Here is a 20,299-nt window from a genome sequence, read left to right on the forward strand (position 1 = left end):
TGCCATCACACGTTCATGAGCTGATACCTATCTGTGCCAAGGAGAAAGAGAGAGAGAAAGAGAGAGAGAGACCTATGATCAACAGAGGCTTAAGGATGAGCATCAGATTTTGGGCACCTGTCAACAAGCACTAAATCTTTGGCATCTCCTGTTGTTCTCCTGCACACACACACACACACACACACACACAGTATCGGTCAACACAGAGTCAGATAGAGGACAAAGAATGATACTGACATGATACTGACATATAAATAAAATTATTTCCCACACGTTTACAAATAAAGGTTCCTGCATGGTTCTTAAGTTAGTACGGTTCCGTCTAATTAGTACAGACCCAATATGACACTATGTGGAGGTTCTTTACACGTTAATTACAGTGTTTTAAAGGGTCCCGTTTTCCTTTATTTAGATGCTTCTAATGGTGTTGAGGGCTTATGTACCAAATAAGGCTGATAAGTACAGCAATCCGCCATAACATTAAAAACATCTGGCTAATACTGAGTAGGTCCCCCTCATGCCACCTATACGTACCTGGACCCTGTAAGTCCTTTAAATTGTGAGGTGGGCCCTCCATGAGCATTAATGAGCATTGAGTGCCCATGACCCTATCAACAGTTCACCAGTTGTCCTACCTTGGAGATCCTTTGGTAGGTACTGACCCCTTGCATACTGGGAACACCCCTGCAAGAGAGGTTCTGACCCAGTGGTCTAAAACATCGCAGTTTGGTGCTTGAGAAAATTGCCCAGCTTTCGACACCCCCATTACCTTCAGGAACCGTCTGTTCACCTGCTGCCTAATATCTAGATCACGTCTTTTGCCATTGGAACTAGATCATCTAGATAATCTTGGAACAGGCGTGGGCTAGAGGGATGTAAAGCCCCCCAGCATTGAGCTGTGGAGCAGTGGAGCTACTGTGTTCTCTAGAATGATGGATGAGTTAGGAAGTTGGAGATGATGAGGTGGAGTGTTGAAAATCATCCAACATCCTGACCTCAGTAATGCAGCTCTTATCGCTAAATGCAATCAAATCCTCACAGCAATGCTACTCCACAATCTAGTAGAAACTCTTCTTCCCTGGACAGTAGAGACAGTTACCAACATACCCTTGATTTCAGAAGAAGCAATGAATGAGCAGGTGTCCCAATACTTTTGTCCAAAGTGTCTCAGGCATCAGGCAGTGCACTCATCATAGGCTTTTCATACAATCCCTTTCTGCGAGGGAGCTTTTAGAGGCGCTACACAAACGCCTCAGAGCCAGCGCTGCTGCTTGACTGGAGCCCCCCTCCTCCTCCTGCAGGAGTGAAGTTCAATGCTGGGCCCACCTGCGAATTTGTCGTGCCCTTCCAAAACTGGCTGGAGCTTCTTCTGCCCAAGCTGAGAGTGTGCAGGGCTGCAGCTTGGCACTGCTGGGCGCTGCGGGGGGGTGCAGGGGGCTCAAACCTGAAGTGTGTGGCTGCAGGGCCGGGTTTCTGCAGTGCTGCAGCGTGGCTTTCACCAGCTTCACCCTCAGACTCAGAATACGTGTGAATAATGAATGAATGTCATTCCACATTAAAACACTATTGATTTACTCTGGTTGAGGGGAATTAATGTTTCATGTTTACGTTCAGTGCGTGTGTGTGTGTGTGTGTGTGTGTGTGTGTGTGTGTGTGTGTGTGTGGATTAGCCAAGGATGCTAATAATGAATGAATACTAAAAGTACCCAGTGCGGGTAGACTGGGTCTGTGTGTAGGACTAATGGTGAGTAATGATAAAACACACACACACACACACACACACACACACACACACTGAACAGCTTAATAACTTAGACATAGCTTTCCAATATTACCACACCCTCACTTTACCCCATCTCTCTGTCTTCTCTCTCTCTCTCTCTCTCTCTCTCTCTCTCTCTCTCTCTCTCTCTCTCTGTCTATCTTTCTCTCCCTCTCTCTCTCTCTCCCTCTCCCTCTCTCTCTCTCTGTCTCCCTTTCTCAATTTGACTCTCTCTCTCTCTCTCTCTCTCTCTCTCTCTCTCTCTCTCTCTCTCTCTCTCTGTCTCCCTTTCTCAATTTGACTCTCTCTCTCTCTCTCTCTCTCTCTCTCTCTCTCTCTCTCTCTCTCTCTCTGTCTCCCTTTCTCAATTTGACTCTCTCTCTCTCTCTCTCTCTCTCTCTCTCTCTCTCTCTCTCTCTCTCTCTCTAAGTCTCCCTTTCTCAATTTGACTCTCTTTCTCTCTCTCTCTCTCTCTCTCTCTCTCTCTCTCTCTCTCTCTCTCTCTCTCCCCGTCTCTCTCTCTCTCTGTCTGTCTGTCTTTCTATCTCTTTTTTGATCTCTATCTTTCTCTCTCTCTCTCTCTCTCTCTCTCTCTCTCTCTCTCTCTCTCTCTCTCTAAGTCTCCCTCTCTCTCTCTCTCTCTCTCTCTCTCTCTGTCTCCCTTTCTCAATTTCACTCTCTCTTGCTCTCTCTCTCTCTTTCTTCAATCTCACTCACTCTCTCTCTTTCTCTCTCTCTCTCTCTTGCTTTTTTTGCCCCTCTTCTCTCTCTATGTCTCTTTTTATGTCTCTCGCTCTTTCTCTCAATCTCGCTATCTCTCTTGCTCTCTCTCTCTCTCTTCTCTTTCTCTCTCTCTCTCTCTCTATTGTTTATGTTTGAGCACATTTAGCACTTATTAGCTCCATGGTTTTACTTTGAAACCGTATCCTCTCACACACACAAACATACACACACACATACACACACACACACACACACCCTACAGCCTTCTATGTTTTACACAACATCTTTTCAGCCGAGATGTGTGTGTGTGTGTGTGCGTGTGTGTTGTGTTTTCTGCTTTGTCCTGCATGTCCCTGCGTGTGTGAAAGCCGATCTCGACAAAGCCTTTGGGTGCTGTCAGGGCTTTGATTGGCGGGTCAGGTGAGTGCAGTGGGATTAAAGGGTGGTCCGGCATAAACAGCCCCTGAGGTTTGAGTCCGGTGCAGGCCAGAGGCCGGAGGTGGGCAGTGACTGCTTCCAGATACTGAAGTGGAAACACTGACGGGTTTGGACCTTTTTCTACTCCTAATACTTTTACCTCTACTCTAGTTCACTCCCCAGAAAGCAGGGTTCCTCAGGTTCTTCACTTCCCTGCTTAAGTGGTTCTTCAGATTGGTGGAAAGCCGTTTGTAGATGGTTCTTTATCTATGGACCTTTTCAAATGGTTCTACGTGCTTCCAAATTATTATTCGGAGAACCCTTTTCAGTCCTGTACAGAACCATGTTTGTGTAGAGTGTGTATCAGTGAGGAAAGGCTCCACAGGTCACTCCTTCAGGAACACTGAGCAGACTCTGGAGCGGTGGTGCACTCTACTAAATACTGCCTTGTACAGAGTCATCAGAAGAGACCTTTCCTGCGTCCACACCACCAAGAACGTTTCAGGGGAACATCTGAACAAGACTGATGGGTTTTCAAAACAAGCTCCGTGGACGCATGGGGTTCAAATAGACCTGTTAGCCCGCAGGTAGTAAAGGTATGTAAAGAACACCTTTCCAACTGTTAAACACAAGGGTGTACTGATCAGCCTGTGGGGTTGTGCTGCAGCCAGTGGCACAGGGAACTTTTCACTGGTTCAGTGAAATACCACTGAATTCACAACATAAATACCATACATTTCCACGCTGGCCTACATGAAGACTCATAAACGGAAGGTTTTGCCCTGGCCCTCACAGTCCCCCAACGTAAACATCATCGAAAATCTGTGGATAGATGCCAAAAGAGCAGAGCAGCAAGGTGGCCCAAGACCCTCGCAGATGAACGGATGAAAATCCCCCAAACAGGAAGTGAAAGACTCTTAGCTGCCTTTAAAAAATAAACATTTACAAGCTTACTTAGACTCACCAAAGGGGGTGTTACAGAGTGCTGACCATGCAGGGAGCTCGAGACTTACCTTTTTAACGCATTTTGCTTCAAATATTAAAGAAATGTTGAATTTTCTTTTTTTTTTATTATTTTACTGAACTACTAAACTATTTACAGGAACTGATATTTTAACTGGGGGTTCCTAAACTGTTGCATGCTACTGTATATGTAAGTTATTATGAGCTATAGTAATATTATATAATTGTAACTGTTGTCCAAAAACCATGTGACTCCAATTTTGCAGGTTTTCACTTTTCAACATTATGTGAATCGGGCAGATGCTCTTTACATTGTGTCCAAATTTCCTGATGAACGGGCCAATAAAAACGCCCCAAATGACCTGGAATAAAATTTTTTTACATTGACTTCCATTGAAAGTTACGAAGGTTTTTTCCTTCTCCTGTAAAGTTGCCGTTTTGGAGATACAAGGCACGAAAGCCATAATATGTTGTATGTATATATGATGTTATATATATAGTAAGTACATATGGGTTATAAGAAATGTTAGCCAAATCCCTAATCTCAACACACACACACACACACACACACACACTGCTCTAGTCAATTTATCCTCAGTGGCTAATTAAACGACTGGGTGAAACGTCAGTGCCCCCCTCCTCCTCTCTGCCCCTCTATCCCTCTATCTCTTCACCTCTCCCTCCCCCCTGCTCCTCTTTGGCTCCCTCCTTTTGTCAACTTTAAAGTGGTCGACGGAGTGTTCATAATTTGTTGCTCTCTGTTCTTTCCCTCTCTCTCTTTCTCTCTCTCTCATCTTCCTTAAGTGAGCAGGATGGGGTCTTTCGGGCATCACCCACCCCTGTTCCTCTCATTCTTCCCCTCTTTCTTTCTCTCTTCTCTTTTCTCTCCCTCTCTCCCTCCTTTTCTGATCCTCTTTCATGCTCCGTGGCTCCAGTTCCACCCTTTCAATTTGGACTCACCACAGCGCCACTTTCACAGCGACTGGACTGGAACTGTTGCTATCTTTGTGATCTTCCCCAGTGTGGCAGCAGTGTGAAGTGTTTAAGTGTGTGTGTGTGTGTGTGTGTGTGTTTGTTTTAAATGTATTTTAGGACTATTTTATATTCTGATTACTAATTATATTCAGTATTTGACAGATTATTCAGCATCTACTATACATTATGTCACATCTCCAATAAATGATTTAGTGTCTACTATAAATTATTCAGTAACTACTGAATTACTGAATTTAAGTACTCTGGTAAACTACTATAAATTATTAATCAACTAATATGAATTATTCATCAACTGCTGTGAAACTCCGGTTATTTGAGTGCTAAATGTGAAGGATATAGTTACTAGACAATACTATACTAAATGATTCAGTATCTACTATCAATGTATCTACTATAAATTATTCTGTAACTACCATAAATATTCTGTATCTACTATAAATTAGTCAGTCTCTACTATAATTATTAATTTAATACAACTACAAGAAAATATTTATAATATACTAAAAATATGTAATATCTATTAGAAATGATTCAGTATCTACAAGAATTTAATTTATTCAGTAGCTACTATACATTATTCAGTAGCTACTATACATTATTCAGTATCTACAATAAATTATTTAGGATACACTAGAAATGATTCAGTATCTACAATAATTAATTCAGTATCTACTAGAAATGATCCTGTATCTACTAGAAATGATTTACCATCTACTGGAAAGTATTTAGTATCTAAAATAAATTATTAAGTATCTACAATAAATTATTCAGTATCTACAATAAATTATTTAGGATACACTAGAAATTATTTAGTATCTACAATACCTTATTCAGTATTTACTACAAATAATTCAGTATCTACTAGAAATGATCCAGTATCTACTATAAATGATTCAGTATCTACTAGAAATTATCCAGTATCTACTAGAAAGGATTCAGTACCTACTAAAAATGATCCAGTATCTACTATAAATGATCCAGTATCTACTAGAAAGGATTCAGTACCTACTAAAAATGATCCAGTATCTACTATAAATGATCCAGTATCTACTAGAAATTATTCAGTACCTACTTAAAATGATCCAGTATCTACTAGAAATTATTCAGTATGTACTAAAATGATCCAGTATCTACTAGAAATGATCCAGTATCTACTAGAAATGATTCAGTATCTATTAAATTGATCCAGTATATACTAGAAATTAATCAGTGTCTACAATAATTTATTCAGTATCTACTAGAAAGTATTCATTATCTACTAGACATTATTCAGTATCTACAAAAAATGATTATGTACTAGAAATTATTCAGTATCTACTAGAAATTATTCAGTAATTACCGTAAGTATTTTGATAAGCTACTATAAATGATTAATTATCCAATATGAATTAGTGTGAAGTGATGAGTGTTTACTGTAAGGCATCACTGGGTAGAAAGGCGCTGTATAAGTCTAACCTTAGAATGGAAAGAGTCAATCACTGTTCATGTTCATCTGTTAATACAATATTATAAGCTATAAAAAAAACTGAAATGAAAAATAGGCCCCAGCTTTTCCTGTGGTACACACTGATGACTGTGTTGTAGACTCTTGGGTTTTGCAGGTGGCAGAGAAAGAGCTAACCTGTTCCTCATCAGGTGACCAGGAGCTTTTACTCTTCACACTCTTACTGATGGAACTGGTGGAAGTGAGCATGCATCCTGTTCTGCAACCTTTCCAGCTGCTCTTCTCGACCTCAAGAACATCCAACTAGATAGACATGACCATACTCCAAGACTGACCCAGTGTGGGCAACTTATACAGGAGGTCTCCCACTGAGGATTTTTTGAAGGTCTCTTTACAAAATGGTTCTCAAAAAGTGCTTCTTCTATGGCATCACTCAGGGATCCCTTTGCAGCACCTTCATTTTTAGGAGGGCACGCACCCAAACCCCTGTTTGATTGCTTAGGTCTTTTGCTTCTCACTCTTTCCAAAACACTTGGCCGGACTTAGTCATGTCCCATCAGGCCAGCACCCACTCCCCTTACCTTCTGCCAGGAAATGCCCAAATTCCCAGTCATGGAAGTGGGCCAGTGGGGCTATCAGGAGAGGCCTGAGTCCACAGGGTTCCAATCGTTTGGTGAAAAATAGTATCCAAGCCACGTTGGATCTCTGAGGTTGGCTTTTTTATGTGTTGTGAAGGAGCTACGAGGCTAATGCAGCTAAAAGTATTGGAGGCTTATACCCCACTAATTAGCATCGGCTGCCATTAGGCTGCGTGTTAGCTACATTAGCCTCGTAGCTTCAGTGTAAAACTAAGAGGAAAATCAACTGAGGACATAAGATTTTTCACCTAACTGTTGTTTTGAGGGGGTTTTCTGGTGTTGGGGGCAGGGTGGGAGGGTCTGGTTATGGCCAGGTGGTGTCAGGGCCACAGCCTGTGGACCTGGGGAGCAGCCAGCCGCTTCAGCCCTGGAGCAGAGAGGCTCCTGCTGGGCCCCACCTGCCCCGGGACGAGCGCGGGACGCTGGGATTTAGGAGAGTGGGCTGGGGGTCTGACGTCAGGTGGAAAAAATAACTGAGCTGAGTCAAATGCAACGCTCTGGTCTGCATATCATCGCTGTTCCTACAAAAAGCAATATCTCAGAATATGTATCAATCTTAACGTCAGTGTACGGGAATACAAGGGGACGATATTCCGAGTGCTGTATTCCGAACAGCTGGTAAACAGGCTTTAATAGCACCTTTGTGAACTATTTCACTATATGTCCAAAAGTTTGTGGACACCCCTACTAATGAATGCATTCAGCTACTTTAAGTTGCACCCATTGCTGACACAGATGTGCAAATGCACACACACACACACACACACACAGCTTGTCTAGTCCCTGTAGAGAAGAAGTACTGCCAATAGAATAGAACTCTATGGAGCAAATGAACATCATGAACCAATCGGCACCATGCTGCCTAATGCCAGGTGTGGGCTAGAGGGGTATAAAGCCCCCCATTATTGAGCTGGGGAGCAGTGGAAGAACTGTGTTCACTGGAATGATAGTAGTCCTTCACCCAGTACCTTTAGGATGATGAGTTGGGGAGTTGGGGATGATCCAGAAAAACATCCTGACCTCACTAACGCTGCTCTTGTCACTAAATGCAATCAAATCCTCACAGCAATTTTCCTCCAAAATCTAGTAGAAAGTCTTTTTCCGTGGACAATAGAGCCAGATACTCCAACAAAAGCAGGATAAAGTCTTTTAATACTCTTCAATTCAGAAGAAATAATGAAGGGGCAGGTGTCCAAATACTTTTGGATACTTTTCCACAGATGTTAAATTTACGTAAATTTATTATTTCATCTCGTATAAAGTTCAGGTTTTATAGATTTTTAGAGTTGTCTGCTTATGATAGAGGTGATTTGTCTATGAAGAATAAAACAGGAAAGAGCAGAACACAGTCGAATATAATAGAATATAATAGAATTATTAACAAAAATATACAGAATAGAATGAAAATAGAATTAGAGAGAAGAGCAGGAGGCTATAAAAAGATCCTGTAAGGTAGAAAACACTAGAATACAGGACCATTAAGTATAATACACTAGTACGGAGGGTTGCGGCCTGTAAGGCCCATGTGTGTATGTATGTGCGTGTATGTGTGTGTGTGTGTGTGTGTGTGTGTGTGGTTGGGGGTAGAAAGCAGCAGCATGGGGTGAGTCACAATAACATTTCTGTAATAGCGTCAGCGCTAAGCAGAAAATAGGCTTAGCATTCAGCTTGCAGAGCCAACAATGAGAACAAGCAGCAGCTCAGTCTGATTACAGTCTGTCTGTCTCTGTCTCTCCCTCACTCTCCCTCACTCTCTCCTTTCATTCTCTATCATACACACACACACACACACACACACACACCAGAGGTCTGCACACTCTGCACGCACTTTAATTAGGGGGGTGAGACACACAGACAAAACATTACTGAATCAATATATAAATATAATAATATACTCTATACGGACAAAAGTATTGGGACACCTGCTCATTCATCGTTTCTTCTGAAATCAAGGGTATTAAAAAGAGTTGATCCTGCTTTTGTTGGAGTAACTGTCTCTATATCCAGGCAAGAAGGTTTTCTACTAGATTGTGGAGGAGCATTGCTGTGAGGATTTGACTGCATGCTCAACACCCCACGTCATTGTCCCAAAAGTATTGGATGGAGCTCCAACTATTATTCCAGGGAACACAATTCCACTGCTCCACAGCAAAATGTCCTCTAGCCCACGTCTGGCATTAGGCAGCATGGTGCCAATATGGTCGTGTTTATCTGCTCTAGAGAGTCCTATTGTGTTGGCAGTACTTCTCTAAACAGGCTGTGTGTGTGTGTGTGTGTGCATTTGCACATCTGTGTCAGCAATGGGTGCAACTTAAAGTAGCTGAATGCACTCATTAGATAGGGTGTCCACAAACATGTGGACACATATTGTGTGCATATTTTCAATTGCTGTTGTACAGTTCTCATGTGAGTATGGGTAAGAAATCTAAATTGTTAATATATATATATATATATATATATATATATATATATATATATAATAGTAATATACATAATAAAATAAAAATATATGAAATAAAGGTGCTACAGAGGGGTCTTTGAGTGACGCCCTAGAAGAACCACCTTTGTAGTACCTTAGCGCCCTTATTTTTGTACTTGAATAGAACATGAAAGCATCCTAGTGGCCACTAGTGGTCATCGCTGGGAACTGCAGGGCTGTTGATTATGTATAATTACTGTTTTGCTTATAATTTTTTATGATGTTTCCTTCCTCCTCAGGCATGAACACGCTGTCCTGGAGAAGCAGCTATAAGCAGATGTGTTCTGCAGGAGGAGATCCCTGACACACTGATTCCGGATGAGCACTGATGTGTTGTGGGTTAGCTGTGAGCGCTTGGCAGATACAGCACAGACTCGCATGCAGTGTTGTGATGGAACTCTGACAGTGAGGAGTGTGTGGCCAAGTGGGTTAAAAGCATTGTGGTCCCCTCTCCTAATCCCCGATAACCTGATTGAGAAGGTTATAAAGTTAGAATAGAGTACAGTAACAGTAGAATACAATATAATCTAAAAGAATACAGTAGAAATAGCAGAATAGAAGTACAGTAGAATAGTGTACAATAGTGTACATTGTATAGTAGCTCCTGATCACTGAAATAGTGTTGCAGAGAATATTGGAAATGCAAATTCCATACATGTTTAAAATATGAATAATAAATAATAATAAAATAATAGTAATAATAATAATAACAATATTAAGTAATAAAAAATAATAATAGTAATAAAATTAACAATACACCTATGCAAAGCAATATGTTACAAAACAGAACATAACAAAATGCAATAGAATAGAAAATGAGGATAATATAGAATAGAAAGCAATAGAATGCAAAAGAATTGAATGTGAAGAACAGAAAATAAAGTAAAATAGATTAGATATAGGGTGGAATGTAATTTAATAGAATGCATATAATAGAACTGAATGGAATTTAATAAAATGCAATAGAGGGGTAGAATAGAATAGTAGGGTAGAATAGAGTAGAAAAGAGAAGAATAGAATAGAGTAGATTTAAGAATAATAAAGTAGAGTAGAGTAGAGTAGAGTCAAATAGAGTAGAGTAGAAGAATAGAGTATAATAGAGTAGAGTAGAAGAGTAGAGTATAATTGAGTAGACTATAATAGAGTATAATAAAGTAGAGTAGAGTATAATAGAGTAGAGTATAATAAAGTAGAGTAGAGTATAATAGAATAGAGTTCAGTATAATAGAGTAGAGTATAATAGAGTAGAGCATAATAGAGTTTAGTATAATAGAGTAGAGTATAATAGAGTACAGTAGAGTACAGTAGAGTACAATAGGGGTGTCAGTGGTGTTTCTCCAGTTCTCCAGAGTTGAGCTGGGATTTGTTGTACTGATCACTTTAATGCTTCAGCAGCTCTGAAGAAAAAGGAACATCCAGTCCCAATTTGCGTCACCCTAATTTCCCTTCTACTGTTACAGCTCTCTCTCTCTCTCTCTCTCTCTCTCTCTCTCTGTCTCTCTCTCTCTCTGTCTCTCTGTCTCTGTTATGTCTGAGGCCTGGAGGGATGGTCGAGCAGTAGAAGAGGGACATGTGTGAGATAAAGGGACGGACTAAAGAAGAGTGCAGTAACACAAAGCCCATCACAGCAGTGTGTGTGTGCGTCCCGCTGCCTCAGGATGTCCATTCAGCCTCACACAGGGACAAAGCGGCGCCACGGCACCGCTGTCTGTGTCTGCGAGCATGTGTGTGAGTGTGTGTGTGTGTGTGTGTGTAGTTACACGCTGATGCAGGTACATGTGAGGGGCTGAGGTGTGTTAGGGTAACTGTCTCTTCTGTCCATGGAAAATGTTGGAGCATTGCTGTGAGGATTTGATTGCATTAAGTAAAGAGATCGGTAATGAGGTCAAGATGTTGAATGATCATTCGCAAACCCCCCATCATCATTCCAGAGATCACAGTTCTTCCACTGCTCCATAGCCCAATGCTGGGGGGGCTTCATACCCCTCTATCCCAGACATGGCATTATTAGGCAGCATGGGGCCAATAGGTTTATCAATGTTTATCTGCACCAGAGAGTCCTGTTCTATTGGCAGTACTTCTCTACAGGGACTAGAAAAGCTGTGTGTGTGCATTTGCACATCTGTGTCAGCAATGGGTGCAACTTAAAGTAGGGGTGTCCACAAACATTTGGACATACAGTGTACCTTCAAACAAGAGATTGAAAATAAGGCTTTAAAGATGCGTCAAATCTGAAGATGAATACATTATCATGTGCAGTGCTGAGATAACATGAGCGTCCAATTCTGTTTACCCTAACTGGGCAACTCAACCGAGCGGTCACACGTGCGTTTTAAAGTAACAGAGATACATTTTATTGCCATGTTTCTGACATTCAACAGAAATATAATTGTTAGGAGATGTAGAATCTGAAATACAAGTATGTATTTTTTTTAGCAACTTTCCGTGTTGCTTGAAAGAATGCCGTGGTATGCAGTGGTCCCCCTTTATGACCATTATAATATAATACATATAATCAGAATTACACACGGTACAGTTTTATTACAATTTGATCGCAAAAAAAGGGTCAACCGCACGGTTACGATGCCTGTTAAAGGCGTAATTCACAGATTTACTCAAATGGCTTTGTTGACTGAACTGCCTCACTGTACCTGATCTCTCAGGTCTCTCAGTAAAGATCATGTGTTCAGGGTCACATATTCAGGCAGGTGTGTAAATGTGTATATTTATGTGTGTGTGTATGTGTGACATGCTCATACCTGACAGGGGTGTGAGTGTGTGTGTGTGTCTGTGTGCATGTATGTATAATCCTCATTCAGACACATGAGCAGACTGACAGGTAGAAGAGTTCATTCAGCGGTTGAAGGTCAAAATGGCTCTTCACTTTTGACAACACAGAGAGAGTTCCCTCACTCTAAATTACACCGTCCAACACACACACACACACACACACACACACACACACACACACACACACACACACACGTGCTACAAAGCAGTCCATAGTCATATGTCCTCAGCTATTTTCAGAAACAATGACTGTCCATGATTAAACAATTCTGATTCCAATTCTGAATCATTTAAGAATTCAAGGATTCTGGAATGATTCAATGATTCTAAAAGACTCATAAAAATAAAATAATTCTGGGATTACTCAATGATTCTGGGCTAATTATGAAATAATTAAATAATTCTGTAGCAATTCAGATATTCCTGAATGATTAATGTAGTGTTTTGACATCATTCTGAAATAATCAAATAGCTTTGAGAATGGTTTATTGTTTCTTGAATGAATCTGGAATAATAAAATGATTCTGGAACAATTCTAACTTCCAAAAATGATTTAATGTTTATGGAGTAATTCTGGGATAATTCAATGATTCTGGAATAATTTAGTGATTCAGTGAGACATCTTATTTTGAGTCAATTCTGGAATGATTCAATGATTCTGGAGTGATTATATAATTCTGGAATAATTCAGTGATTCAGTGAGACTTCTTATTCTGAGTCAATTCTGGAATGATTCAATGATTCAGAAGTAAATCAAGGATGTTCCTAAAACAGTTACAGAATAACACATATTAAGATAAATCAGTGATTCTAACATGGTTTGATGAATCTAAATCTAAGATGCTTCTGTATCTCTAGAAGTATTCTGAAATAATTTGATACTTCTAAAATGATTCAGTGATTATAGAATGATTCAATGACTAATGAATCCAGTAGTGATCCAGTATTTTTGAACCGGGTGAATAGTGTAGGCCCAGTCTAGAAATGGATGGATTTTATTAACTGTCCGTTGACTTCTTCTCTCTTTCTTCTCCACAAAATACTTTAGAAAGCATAAGCAACCAAACTAGCCACTTCTGGTGGGGTTTATCTGGGATACCGCTGGTCATGACTGGCTGATAAGGGCCCAGGTTGGCTCACTCTGCGTGTGAATGAATGAGTCAGTGAGAAGATTAGTCTTTTCTTACTGGCAATGTTGTTTCTTCTCCAGTCATCAACCAGTCAATGCAACTCAACCGGTCCTGACACCCCGAAGCGCCTCGGGACAGGACCGTCTATTAGGGTTAGATCAGCAGTGAGGTTTCTGAACATGTGTATGAAATCAGAACATTTGATTGGCGGCAGGAAGGAAAATGAATGCAGTCGCCAAGGTTAGAGGGGCGAGAGAGCATGAGAGCGCGAGAGAGTGTAAAAGAGAGAGAGAGAAAGGTGCATAATTGCACTTAATTACTTGACACTGTTTCCAAGTGCTGGCATGTTTGGACACTTAAGCTCAGAGAGAGTGAGAGAGAGTAAGAGAAAGAACGTTTGACCTATTAAAACATACATTATATGGATAAAAGTATTGGGACACCTGCTCATTCACTGTTTCTTCTGAAATCAAGGGTATTAAAAAGAGTTTCTCTTGCTTTTGTTGGAGTAACTGTCTCTACTATCCAGGAAAGTAAAGACTTTCTACTAGATTGTGGAGGAGCATTGCTGTGCGGATTTGATTGCATTCAGTGACAAGAGTGTTAGTAATGTCAGGATGTTGGTCGATCACCTCCCACATCATCCCCAATTCCCCAACTCATCCCAAAAGCACCTCCATCATTGCACAGTTAGTTCCACCGCTCTACAGCTCAATGCCGGGGGTCTCTACAAGCTGTGTGTATGTGTGTGTACATATCTGTGTCAGCAATGGGTGCTGGGGTAACTAATAGCTAAATGAATTCACTCAAAATGAGGATGTCCGCAAACTTTTGGACATCCTCCGCAGTCAAATTCTACTGTGTCCTCAAACCACCAGGCTGTCGCCCTCAGAGCACCTCAAACCACCCCAGTGCACTGGAAATACCCCAGTGCGTCACTCGCTGTGTACGTGTTAGGATGGGCCGCTTCATCCCCGCCGAGTGGGCCGAGAAGTGGCACAGCACCCTCATGGAGGCCGAGACAGGACGTCTGCCCGCCACTGTTGTGTCTGATGATGCCTCACCAACAACATTCAGACCCGTAGGAGAACCTGTAACCATCGCGTTTGTGGCTCTGCTCTGTCTCGCCGTATCGCTTCATCTTTAACGATATAATCCGGATTACCAAGATACGAATCCCGCTTCTGTTCGTTAATCCCCTTCGGAATGCGAGTGTGTGTATGTATGCCTGTGTGTTTTTGGGCGAACGTACGTTGCTCAAGTTAAGATACCAATCAAGCGCACCATTACGTTAACACACATGGGCTGATTTACCAGCATAAGCGAAGGGGCCACAAGGTCAAGGTTTGCCATGGAGTTGGGTGCAGTTCAGTGTTTGCCGTATGTTGCGTAACGGGGTGGTGCTGGCGCGTATGAGCCGAGGGGGTGTGGGGTAGTCTCTGTAACGAAATTATTGTAAAAAAAGTTCGGAATCAGTGGTTTTAATGAGATGAAAGGTTGTTTTCCGTAAATGTAGAAAAATCTGCAATCACCCCCTTGAATGTTTTCCTCTTTTATTGCTTTTAATAATAAATGGAATCATGGTCTTAATAATTTGATTTTTTTAATTAATATTTTTTTATTATTTGTTTTTGGTCAAATTTCTTCTAATTTGGTACGGTCAATTAACCCACCCCTAGCACTAGCAGGGAGTCAGCCGGCACCTCTTTTCAAACTGCCACCGATGCAGCAATCCCAAGCCATGCCGCTTTGCCATCAGCAGCCGGAGTCTGAGAGGGCACAATTGGCCGTGCTCTCTCCAGAAGGGTAGATGGCGCTCTCTCTTCCTTATTACATCTTAAGCCATGTTGGCCGGTAAAGATGTCTTACCCTCTAGACGCTGGACCATGCTAGACAATAGTGGGACTGAGGAACAAGGAGGAGGTGGGGGTCAGATATAATGTAACACTTGTCATTTTTGGTCAAAGTGTGTGTGTGTTTGGGGGGGGGGGGGGGGGGGGGGTCATTCAAGGCTCATTCAAGGCCCCCAAGAGCCTTGTTATGCGACTGTCTGTATACACAGAACAGCCATAACATTAAAACCACTCTGAACTGAAGTAAATAACATAATTACACTACATACTTCAATAGCACCTTTTAAGAGGTGGCATCTATATATTAGGCAGGGAGTCAACAGTCAGTCCTTGAAGGTGGTGAAAATGGGCAAGCACAACGATCTGAGACACTTTGATTAGGGTGAAATTGTGATGGCTAGATGACTGGGTCAGAACATGTGTGGTGTTCCCGGTATGCAGTGGACAGTACCTACCAAAAGTGCTCCAAGAAAGGGCAACCGGTGAACCGATGACAGGGTCATGACCTCCTAAAGCTTGTGGATGCTCATGGAGGCCCCATCTCACAACTTACAAGACTTACAGCATCTGCTGCTAACGTTAGTGTTGATGTCAGACACCACAGCGGGACACCTTCAGAGGTGTTGCGGAGTCCAGCCTCAGCGGGTCAGAGCTGTTTTGGCGGAACCTTTACAATATAATGCAGGGGGTTTTAATGTTATGGCTAATTGGTGTGTGTTAGAGCACTCAGCAGGCCTTCTTTCTCAGGCTTGAGACGTTTCTGATTGTGTGTGTGTGTGTTGCAGGGTGTAATATTATGTTTCGTTCCGTCATTCTCTCTGTGTGTGTGTGTGTGTGTGTGTGTTATGTGAGTCCAGGCTGAAGCGTGTTTCTGGCGGAGCTTGTCGGGCCACATTCTCATTCACGCAGAGCAGACGCATATAAAACCCACCAATCACAGAGCGGACCACGGGCTCCGGGTTGAAGTGTGTGTCAAGGATAGATTACCCACAGTGCTCCTGTGTCCTCCTGCAGGTCTCCACGGCAACCGTTGCAAAACATAACCTATGCGGTCTGTCCTTTAAGCTGTTGCCTATGCAGACATGCTTGGTGTCCATAATGTCCTTCTTTAGCTTAGTGCTGCAGCTGTTAGGCTAACGTTGCTAACACTAGCAGTCACCCAAATGTTTCCGGTAACCTTCACCCTTCTCTCAACCTGCTCAACCCCCATCCATCTCTTAATAAAATGCACCCATTGCTGACACAGACGTGCAAATGCACACACACACACAGCTTGTCTAGTCCCTGTAGAGAAGTACTGCCAAAAGCATAGGACTCTCTGGAGCAGATAAACATGCTAGGCGTGGGTTAAAGGGGCACGAAGCCCCCCAGCATTGAGCATTGACTGTGTTCTCTGGAATGATGGATGGTTCTCCATCCAAGACTTTTGGGATGAGTTAGGGAGGTGGGCTGGTGGTCATCCAACATCCTGACCTCACTAAATTCAGCTCTTGTCGCTGAATGCAATCAAATCCTCACAGCAATGCTTCAGCTCCAAAATTAGTTGGAGTAACAGTAGAGACAGTTACTCCAACAAAAGCAGGAGAAGCTCTTGTAATACTCTTGATTTCAGAAGAAACAGTGAATGAGCAAGTGTCCCAATACTTTTGTCCACATAGTGTATCTACAGCCTGGTTGGCTACAACAGCGGTCATGAGCCCGGACAGGCTGTATGCTCTGTGCTGATGGTAAACCAGCTAATTAGACTACATTCCCAGCATGCCTTGCTCCGCTAATCCACACACTGACAGTGGCTGTCACTGAGGGTGTAATTGCTGGGAGCGCACAGGAAACACTCGGCCTTTCCCTCTTACCTGCCTGACACACACAGAAAACACACACTCTTCATTTCCTCCAGGGCCTGCTGTGATTGACAGGAGAGAGAGAGAGAGAGAGAGAGAGAGAGAGAGAGAGAGAGTGTGTGTGTGTGTGTTGGAGAGAGAGTGAAAATGACTGCAGTGATTTTTCATATTTCAGTGTAGTCTGTCATTCGGGGAAAGACTGAGAGAGTAGTGGTGACACACAGCATAAATGACAGCATTCATTAATAACCTGGTTACACTGTTATTCACTCAGGACTTACAGTGTCAAAAGACTGTCTGTTAGGACGAGTGTGTGTGTGTGTGTGTGTGTGTGTGTTGCGTAGAGCTAAATCTGATCGTAACGTTTATGTACGCAAATTCCTCCACCGGGATTGTTCTTCACCAGTTTTATCTTTGGCGTATCTGAACGATCAAACTCACGTCTGGCCGGAGTCCCGGTCAAACCCTCAGACTGAAGGTAATGTGGGCCTGCCCAGCAGGCACTGACCATGAGTTTGACCTCACAGAGACGTTGGACGTTAGACAGAAGTTGGATTTTAGTGTAAAAAATGAAATTGATTTGACATTAATACCCAACTTTAGACAGACGTTTAATTAAGGTTAGAAATTTAAGTCACATATTCGCCAAAAACCAACAGTGGGTTGACATGAAGCTCCAACATTAGACAGACATTACATTTTGGTTGGATATCAAAGTCACATATACATCTAAAAACAACATCAGGTTGACATCAAAGTCCAACGCTCAACAGACGTTGGACTTTTGGTTGGAACTTAAAGTCACATAATCATCAAAAACCAACATAGGGTAGATATTGAAGTCAAACGTTTGACTGATGTTGAATTTTGGTTGGATATTAAAGTCACATATACATCAAAAAACAGTGGGTTGACATCAAAGTTAGGGTAGATATCGAAGTCCAACATTCAACAGATGTTGACTTTTGGTTGGAAATTAAAGTCACATTAAGTCCAAAAAGTCCAACGTTAGACTGATGTTAAATTGTGGTTGTAAATCAAAGTCACATATACTTCAAAAACCAACATTAGGTTGACATCAAAGTCCAACGTTCAACAGACATTGACCTTTTTGTTGGAAATTAAAGTCACATTATCACCAAAAAACAACATTGGGTAGACATTGAAGTCCAACATTTGACTGACGTTGACTCTTGGTTGGAAATTAAAGTCACATAATTGCCAAAAAAACAACAACACTGGGTTGACATCAAAGTCCAACGGTAGACTGACGTTAAATTGTGGTTGTTAATCAAAGTCACATTAACATCAAAAACCAACATCAGGTTGACATCAAAGTCCAACGTTCAACAGATGCTGAATTTTGGTCGTTTGACTGAAAACCAACAGCATAGCACCAAACATTAGCATCACCTGCCTAATATTGAGTAGCCCCCCATTGTACCACCACAGATCTGACCATTTGAGGCATGGACTTCACAAGACCTCTGAAGCCATTCTGTGGAATCTGGCACCAAGGCATGAGCAGCAGATCCTTTAAGCCTCCAAGGGGATCGCATCAATGAGCCTTAGGTATCCAGAAAACCAGTCACTGGTTCACCTGCTGTCCTTCCTTGGAGCCCTTTTGGTAGATACTGACCACTGCATACCAAAAAACCACACAGGACCTCAAATATTCTTACGCTTGCCCATTTGGTCTTGCTTTTAGCACAATCACCTTCAAGAACTGACTGTTCACTCGCTGCCTAATACGCAGATCCCAGCCCTTGACTGAAGCCTCTGCAGATGAGGATAATCAATGTTTTTCACTTCACCTGTCAGTGGTGCTAATGTTACGGCTGATTCGTGTAGAAATTTGCTAATCAAGGTCTGAGACTTTTGCACTTTTGCACAGTAACCGGTTGATTGCCTACAGGCTTAACCGAAAGGTATCATTTGGCCAAATGGTGCCCAAACTTTTGCAGATGCGTTTGTGTGGTGTGTGTGTTCAGGTTGGGGCCTGCGTAGCTGTGTAGCTGAAGGCTGTCTAATGAAGCGTGGTGTCTTGCTATGTGATGTGTTTATTAAAGAATGCAGGCCAGTCTAATGGCTCATTCACTCACACAGCTCACTCGGCTACAGGCTGCAGCCTACAGTTGAACACTGTTAGTAAAAGAATGTATTTATTGTTTAATTGGGTTATAATTTATTGTTTAATTGGGTTTATCATGTCAATGGTTGTCAATGGGTGTTCTCTTGATTAACCGTATAAGAATCCCTGCAGCTGCTAGCTAGTACACAGGCCCAGGCTCTAAACTGAGGCCGGCCTCTGCAGGCCGGCCCTGTTTGTGTTTGTTTTTAACGGTAAAATGTCGCCCTCTTCAGTCCGGCTGAGGTACTGCAAGTGACTCTCGCTTAACCAACGTGAAACAGTGCTGTAGCGCCCCCGTGCGGGGGTTTAGATGACCATTCACTCTTTGTGCACCATGATAGAGTGCTGGACAACTGCCTGCCCTGCCAAATAAAGCGTAAAACAGACATATAGTCTGTGGAGAAAATATTTTAGTCGTGTATATATGGATCTTTCTCGTACAAAGTTATTAGCAATAAATTATAATCAATGCTGCTACTAAAATGATTTTATTTAAAATATATACATATTTAAATACCGTGTATAAATGGCTGCAGCAGGAAGCAGTTCGTCCACGTAGTAGAAAAGGGAAGTGTCCCTTCTGAAGTGTACCGACCTCCCCTTCAAAAGCTCAGAACAGGAGGCTTTGCTAAACAGGCATCGGTTTCAGTGTCGGTTCACACGATTCAGATGTACCGAACGCTATATGGACATAGCAGTCGTTGGCCAAAGGAGTGAGACAGTGAGTGAACCGAAAGACAAGCTAATATTTATTGATCTGTTCTGATTCTTTATTATAGTCAGTATAGAATCAGTGAATCATTTGAGAATCACAGAGTCGTTATAGAATCATTGAATCATTCCATGGTTTTACATCACAGTAAACTCCAAAACTCTTTCTAGAAACCTAAAATGATTATAGAACCAGTGAATCCTTATAATATCATTTAATAATCATTGAATTATTACAGATTTATTGAATCACTGTAGAAATATTTAAATAAAATATAGAAATGGCTGCAGCAGGAAGCGGAACTCCCCCATAGCAGAAAAGGAGAGGCTTGGGTAAGAGAGTTAAGAGGTAAAAGAGGGGTTTTTAATGTATTATTTTATTATTATTTTAGTATTTTAGGTAACTCGTTTACCTAATAGT

Source organism: Salminus brasiliensis, chromosome 15, assembly GCF_030463535.1.
Source record: "Salminus brasiliensis chromosome 15, fSalBra1.hap2, whole genome shotgun sequence".
Taxonomy (NCBI): domain Eukaryota; kingdom Metazoa; phylum Chordata; class Actinopteri; order Characiformes; family Bryconidae; genus Salminus; species Salminus brasiliensis.